Genomic DNA, 8,190 nt, shown 5'->3' on the forward strand with positions numbered 1-8,190 from the left:
AGCATGTCTCTCATCACGATGTGCCGGTCATGGCTGAGGAAGCCAAAGCCCGCCTCGAAGCACCATTCCTGTAGCCTCCAGTTGGTCTCCGCTATGCACATCTCGTGACGTCTGCCTCGACCGCTCACTGGCAGGATGGAAGAGAAGACCGCCTGTGATGCACCATCTTGCAGAGTTCAGTTGGATGTCAGCAAGTTGAGTGTGACTGCTTCTGGTCCATACTGGTGCATAGGACTTGGCCACGGAGTATGCAAGGGCTAGCTGTGATATCTGTATTACTGATGCTGATCCTCCCCAGCTTATGCTTGCCCATTTATAGACCAAATTGATCCTTGTCTTTGTCTTGGCAGCTACCTTCTTCAGGTGTTCGTGGAAGGTTAATGTGTGGTCCAGCCCCACTCTGAGATACGATGGAAATGGATTGCAAAAACTTGTTTAGGATTTCATCACTTACCAATTCACCCATGTTGAATAAAGAATCCTTGTGTATTTATTGTCCTTGCAGGATCAACACTGCAACTCCTGCTATTCCCACTGCTGCTGTGGTTGCTGCTAAGGTCCTAAGGGCACAGCCAAAGCCTGGGGGTTAGTGTGTAGCCAGGCTGAGGAGGAAGGTGAGACTGTATCACTTCACTGCATGGACACCAAGGACAGAATACAAAATGCTTTCCATGCCTGCCCACGGCCTTTACACTTCCAGATCTTTATTGCTCCAAATTTAGGGATAAACTTTTCTTGTAAGAGCACCTTTATATCAGTATAAACGTGTCCACATTAGGGGTTGTACTCTTACATCAGTTTTGGAACTGAAACTTCTCTAGGGATTCAGGAACTGTCTGTCAACTAGCCCTCACTGCTTTTAGATGGGGAGGATTTCTAAACAAAGGTTTGTCCAAATCAAACCTATGGGTGTGGAACCCTAAGCCTTTGAAATACTTGTAGTAGATTGTGAGCTGAATGTCACAACTTGGCCTCAGTTGCTGTTAGAGAGGGGCAAATTATGATATTTCCCCATTTCTCCTTATTGAGTAACAAATACCATTTAACAGGAAAATAAGTTAATTTTAATGGTAGCAGAATTTTATAAGCAAGATTTGCTATAATGCACCCAATGTTAACTACTACTAGGCTGTTAGTGAAAAAAATAAACTCGTAGCATAAGAGCTCTAAAAAAAGGATTAAGTATTAGTTGTAACATTTTAAAGATCCCTGTGCAAACATTGACCAAATGGACTTTGCAAAGGAGCACAGAGATGACTCTCTCCTGACAACATGAAAACATGAAGAATTCCTGGACATCTGCTTCACTGCCTTAGCCTCGGGGCTGGAAGAGTGGCTACAGCTGCTCTGACTGTTTTTCTCAAAATACCCTGTGAAACATTTAATAATGGGTATGCAAATGTGATACCAGCAGGGTGGGTTTATTGTGCAGTGACTAATCTCTGTCACAGCACGATTCTGAGCGTGAACTCTCCAGAAATGTCCTGAAGAGGCTGGGGGCACACAAGAACTCTGTATTAGGAATCACTTGACATCATAACTGGATCCTTTGTCAGGTCCATTTAATTCAAAATAGTTTCAGCTTTATAAATGCAGGTGCTCCGATCCTCATCTTGTGTAGGTGGCCACAGCTACCTGAAATCAGTGAATCTACACCCATTTGCCACAGCTGATGATCTGGCCCAAAGAGTCAGATTCTGTACTCGCTAAAAAGAGATTTGTCTTGTGGAAACTTTTCTACTTGTACATTTGAGTGGTCCCAAGGTGAATAAAGTGTTTTAAGTCAATAGGGATATTTCAAAGGCAAAAAAAAAATCAGCAGCCAGACTCCATTTCCTGGCAGCCCCAACTCCTGGCTGATCTCCATAAGTGCAGGGATGTGACAGCACAGACCCATGCCAGTGAGGGGCCAGGCCAGCTGGGGCAGAGCTCTGGCTTTGCAGCCCTACGCTGTCATGCCCCTGCACTCCTGGGGTCCGTATGGAAACTGCCTGGGAGCCCTGGCTTCAGGGAAATGGAGTCCACCAGAGGCCTAATCTGGCCCATGGGCCAGACTTTGACCACCCCTGTAAGTCTGCTTACGTGCTTGAGTGTGATCCTAATCCACTCTGCTCAAGTCTCTAAAAATATATAAATATATATATATATATATATATATTAATAAGCCTACTTTTGTAACATACTGTCATCTGACCCTTATGACTGACTCTCAAAAAGCAGCAAGTAGGAGGAGGGCACACCCACCTTTCACCTTAATTGTTTTTCAGGAACTTGAGCAAGGTGGAATACAGTGTTGCTTAGGTGCTTAAAATCCACCACAGGCAGTCCTGGACTTACAACCTTTTGAGTTACAACATTTCGCACTTACAACATTTATAAATTGACACCCTCTTCCAATTTTCTGACATCAGTTTTGACTTTACAATGCTTGATCCGACACAATGCCATGCCAGTGAATAAGTTCACTGCGTCACTCATCTCTCTGGAGAACATCTGACCAAACATCCTTGCACACTTTCTTTAAGAAAGTAGACAAGACTCCAGAAAAACCTGCAGCCAAGACTCCTGAGAAGACTCCAGCCAAAAGCCCTTCAAAAGTCCAGCAAAGTCACCTCAAAGAAGTCCTTCCAAATCAATGTAAGTGCTATTTACAATATAAATACATTAATGTAGCTATATTTCTCATCTATAATTGATTGAGTACAAAATTCTGGGTTATTTTTGGTGAAAACAGGGTATCAGGCCTTGGTTCCGGAACCAATCCCCCATTTATAACATTGTTTCCTAGGGGAAAATCGGTTCCGAGTTGCAACGTTTCAATTTATGACACAGTTTTCAGGAACCAATTGTGTCGTAAGTCCAAGGATTGCCTGTATTAAGTGTCTAAGGCCATGTGTAGACAAAATGAAGGGCATGCGTACACGACACTTTAAAGAGGGCTAAATGCTTTTGCACTGCATTAATGGTGTCGGTGTTTGCACACCTCAGTGGCGTAATGCGCATCAATTCCAGCAGCTGTAGGAAATTTGGTGGTGTAATGCACCTTAAATGACTTGGGGCACATGACTTGTTTTAGTTTTCTGCCCTTACAGCCACGGAGTGAAGCACCAGGCTCCGCGCAGCTCCACGGCTCTGCAGGAAGCCCTGCAGGAATGCGGGCAGCATCCCAGGAGAGCAGCTCTGCCCAAGAAAAGTGGTGAGCCTGATCTTTGTTTTTCCTCCTGGAGCCTGCCTGCCTGCATGAGCTGTGTGGGGGCCCGGTGCTTCCCCCTGTGGCTGCGGTAGCCTCTGGGACTGCCCCAGCCAGGTGCCTGGGGGCAGGGAAAGCACCAGCCTTCCCTCTCCCTCCCCACCTTGCAGTCCAGGGCCCATTCCGCCTGCCAGCAGCTCGCCCTCCCTCCCTTCCCCACCAGAGAGGTAGGTAAGTCAGCGGGGTGCGTGCATGACACGGGAGTTCAATTATTCCTAAACTGAAGTGGTGTTTTTTAAAACCCACCACTTCAATTTAGGGCCCCCATTTTGTCTACACATGCCCTAAGAGGTGGAGTAGGATCTGGGCCTGAGATTTTATTCATAAACACAACCACAAAGGACAGATTTTTTTTTTTAAAAGACAACTTCAGTTGACTACGTCCCCAACGATGCCCCTAAGTAGAGAGAGATTTTTTTCACCTTTTGGGAGAATGGACTCACTTCTTTCTCCCATTAGATACAGTGATAGAACTGATCTGTGCCTGTTACGGGCTTTGGCACAAGTTACCTTAGAAACATGATAAAGGTCTTTAAAATGAGAGCAGTCTTTGGTTAAGAAGTGCTAAGCCAGCATAAGTACCGTGTAAATGTTTCAGTTATGCCACTCTAGCTGAGGTTTCTCTTTGATTTGTTTCACCCAGGTCATTCTGGGATATTATATGCATGTTCTGGGTCAATAAAATGTCTTATTTTCATTCCTCCAGCATCCCAGGATGCTCTGCAGGAATAGAATTCCAACCTTGCAGACTGATATAGATTGGCAGACTGTTTTGCTTTTTCTTTGATAGAATACATTCCCTCCTATATTTCTCTGTTTTTCCCCAATATATTTTAGCATAGCAAGCTACAAGAAAGACAAAGCCTTAATTTTGCAGCAGTGCTCTATCTGCTGTTATCAGCATAGCTAGCAAAAACCATTGAGGCTTGAGGCACAATAAGAACTTAACACACAGAGAGAGCTCTTCAGTTTTTATGGCATACCATCAACAGGGGGAGGACAGAAACCCACAGTGAGGTACAGAGCCATGTTAAAAAGTGTATAATCAGTACTCCACTCACACAACAGCTGCTGATTATTGCAATTTCTAACTGCTCTCCCAATTTGGGGAAGAGACAGCACCATATGTAACAGAACCTTCTCTTGGCTTTAGGAGTCAGAAGGACTTAGCTTTCATCTTCTATATGAACTAATATAATCCACTTCGGTGGTTATTCTCATTCTTAAAAGTCATTGAAGCTTATTAAGGAGCCATGACTAGCTGTTTTGGCTCAACACATATAAGCTGAGCAAAACACTACTTGGGATAAAGTAATCAAATGGGTTCTTTTAAAGTGTTAATAAAAAGGTGTTTTACTTTTATTGACACTTGCATTGGAAGTTACATGGAAAAAGAAATGGAGAAAGAAAATTCAACTACTGAGTTCCTGCTTGCTACCCTGGATATCAAGAAGTAGAGCCCTGGACATTATTACTGTAAGTCCTGGGTTGTAGGTAGTCTAGCCTAGTATTTAGGCCACTCAGGAAGAACAGGAGCTAGAATCTAAGGTCCAGACCCAAGGAAGAAATCCAGAGGCAAAGTCCAAGTCACAGACCAGGTCAGACTGGATTACGAGATTCACAGGGGATTTCCAAAATGTAAAAGGCCAGAAACAGAGCCAAGCAAGGCCAGAAAACCAGCGAGCACAGGCCACAGTCCTATTGACTGTCCTGCAGTCTACTGCCACAGGCAGAACTAAATGGGAGGCTGCTCCCCCAGCAGCCATTCAGGATGCCCAAACAGTGACCAGCTGGTTCATCAGCTGAGGTAAGGCTGCCAGTCAGAGCCTCCAGGCGAAATAGTTTTGGCTGGGCCTCATGTTGGGGTCCCTGATGCTTATTGTGGTGTCAGAGGAGATGGTGCAGGGAGAGAAGGAGATTAGGGAAAAAAGGAAAAGGACCATGACAGGACAACATGGAATCCACCCAAAAAGAAACTGTCAAAGTTCAGAACGCAGGCTCAGGGATCCCAAAATGATCTAGTATTTGATGACGTGCTGCCTCCTGTGTGGGCAGCACCAGGGCTCTCAGCCTTATAGAGCTCGTAGCCTTGGGTCTGTGAGAGCTTCCTGGTGACCACTTATAATGTAACTGAGGGGGTCCAGTTAGGACAACAGTCCTGCACAGTGCCTTTTTGGGGGTGTAAAGATGGCCATTCTGGCAGCTGGTAGGTACCAGCCTGTGTGGAGCTGCCTCCAGGACACAAAGCTGCCTTGTTCTGCCTAGGGTGGCCATGGCTTGGGTCCTGGCATCACTGAGCAGGTTCAAGGGCACATTCGTGCTTGCTGCAGTCCGACTGTTGGTTGGGGCTATCAGTGGGAATCCAAAAGTAGCACTCTCCAGGTGGTTTGAGCTTTTTAATAAAATCAGCCAGAAAGAGTAGAAAAGTTCTGCTAATGGTTTTACAAAAAATGAGAAAATGAAATTGCCATGCCAGGCTGTCTATATTAAATTAAAACATGCTCTCAACACACATTGCTCTCATGAAATATAATAAGGTAGCTCCATCAACCTATTTTAGCCTGAAGCTATTGTTAGCTGCTACCATAACTGGACAGCTTTTATAATGAGGTTCTATCGATGCCTTTTATATTAACACGCTACTTCAAACGTTTACAATCATCATCCCCCCATGAAAGGTGCCCAGCTTATTTAGTAACCAGATCAGAGTTGCAATGCACAACTTGTTTACCATATACACTACTGTCTTACCTTTTAAACCCAGGTATGAGATCCATTGGACAATGAATTTCATAAGAATGAAGAACTAACGCTTGCTTCTGAAACATTCCAGACTTTTTTTCTAATTTTCTCTGGTCTGAGCATCTTCTCTTATGTAAGAAAAAATACACACTAGCACTTTAAAATGTCTTTGGTGAACACTAGTGTGTTTCTGGAGGTCAGGAATCCTGGATTCTGTTCCTGCCTGCAGGACGGGAGTGTGGGCTAATGGCTGAGTGGTGGTCAGATATAAGGCAACAAAAGTACACAAACTTTGGATGTTTGGCCAAGAGCCAGTATGTCTGAGCAGCAGAGTTCAAGCTTTGAAATTTAAGATGGAGCTTTCGTTTCTAAATATGCTTCAAGTAACTTTGTGCAAGCTTCATTAACATTTTTATAGAAAGGGCAATGCTGGTACTTGACAGTCTTCTCAGACTGAAATATATGCCCTTGATGTGATTCTGTTCAGCGTGTCTTCTTATACAGGTTACAGCATATTTGGATGAGGAGTGTCTCTCTCTCTTGTGTCCATACGTGATTTAGTTCAAATATAAAATGTTCTGCAAGATCAAGAATGTGCAGAACACTGATCTTCTTGTTCCTCCTCCAAGCTGTGGGGGTGAGTGTTGTGCTGGCTACTGATGTTGCCTCCTCCTGCTTCTAAACTTGCGTGGAATAGAAGCAGCAGCTGGGGATGATAACAGGCAATGGAGAGCAATGGCAGAATGGAAAGACTGGGCTTCCCAAGCAACTTTTTAGGCTGCCTCAATCCCTGATTTGGTTTGTTTTTATAGCAAGCACACCTTAGCTTTTCATATGCAAAGAGAAAGAAATGCCAGAGAACACTGTTAAAAAACCCCCAATTTTAATAATATATATTAACAATAGGTTAAAAAAAATGCCTAACTTGAAGCTGTTCTACTTTTCCAGGTATTCACCACAGCAGATGAAACAAATCAAATTTGCTGTCAATTTGCTTTTGAGTCAAGCAGTTGATATAATTTAAGATGTTGTCACATATACCTTATGTACTGCCAAAGTTAAAAATGTTGCTTGTAAAACAGATTCCTAATTTACATGCTAATAACTGCAAAATGCTCTTTTCAGATTCTGAGTTCCACAGAAATATTGTTTTGTTTGTTTGTTTAAACTTCAAATCTCCCAGAAAGAAATTCTGGACAGGACAGTTAGAATTTAAATCTAGATTTTCTAATAGCATTCTTCATACTAGAGCACTTGCATCTGTTCTTAATTCACATTTGCAGATTTCTTACAAGCAGTGAAACAATATTGCCTGCAATCAATGGTAAATCCAGGGGACTGTTTGCTAGATCTATATGTATAAATTCAGTTCAGTTGAAAGAGCCATGTTTCTACCTGAAGATAATAGTAACTATACCAAAGAATCATGAGTGTGATTTAGAACCTCAATACTACCTTTGTCGGTTATACATGTATTTTTTTATTCAGAAACAACATATTAAGATTATATATGGCTATATATGGGAATATACTCTAATTCAAACCAAATAAGAAAAGCAGAGAAACACCAGTGGCATGCTTTTGAATCTATATTGTGCTCAGACCTAATTACCCTTTCACAGACATCAGTCATGGAAAAGTCCTATCAAGTGAGTATATCCATTCCACTACAAGATTTTTTTTCCCCTCTGCAATATATTTCATGATTTTCATGATTTAAATTACTCCAACTATGGTCATTCTTTTTATTTTTTCTTGGAAGGTTGTTTAACAAGTCAATAGAATTTATGATTAAGAGGTAATACTTGTTATTCATTCTGACTTTTGCGTTTCTGTTTCATCTTCTCTTTCCTTTTCAGAGCAATAGATTTGTTTGAAAGCAATGTCAAACTGCAATCTGTGTGGCTCAAGGAGAGGTGGAGCTAGCACCTGGGAATTGGGGAGGGCAGCGTTCCCTCTGAGCTGTGTGGTGTGCACAGCTGTGCAGGCACCCTGGCAGAGCAGCATGACCGTGCGGCCGCACATCTTAGAGGGAATGCTGGGGGAAAAGGGGGTGCTTTAATTAGACTGGCTCCAACAGTTGCTCTAATTAATGTGCCCAGAGCGTCTCATGTATCAGCATCCCTGTGCTTCAAAATGGTAGAAGGTGTGCATTTGCTAAAGTTCTCAGAGCCACTCTAATAAAAGCACGCCCCACA

The 8,190-nt window shown here is 43.1% G+C and overlaps 2 long non-coding RNA genes across 2 annotated transcripts in view; one reads left to right on the top strand and one right to left on the bottom strand.

Moving 5' to 3' along the window:
- LOC109313541 overlaps window positions 1-1,787 on the top strand; it is a 3,939-nt gene extending 2,152 nt beyond the window's left edge. Inside the window, exon 2 of the long non-coding RNA XR_002102077.1 lies at window positions 506-1,787. This is a non-coding gene — a long non-coding RNA (uncharacterized LOC109313541). The remainder of the gene's footprint in view (window positions 1-505) is intronic.
- On the bottom strand, window positions 1,427-7,084 carry LOC109313549. The gene is made up of 3 exons (XR_002102081.1): window positions 7,073-7,084; window positions 6,918-6,923; window positions 1,427-1,510 (listed from the first exon to the last, which is right to left on the bottom strand). It is a non-coding gene; the product is annotated as an uncharacterized LOC109313549 (long non-coding RNA).
- Window positions 7,085-8,190: the final 1,106 nt, after the last annotated feature.

The sequence above is a fragment of the Crocodylus porosus genome, unplaced genomic scaffold (assembly GCF_001723895.1).
Source record: "Crocodylus porosus isolate Cpor-Errol unplaced genomic scaffold, CroPor_comp1, whole genome shotgun sequence".
NCBI lineage: Eukaryota > Metazoa > Chordata > Crocodylia > Crocodylidae > Crocodylus > Crocodylus porosus.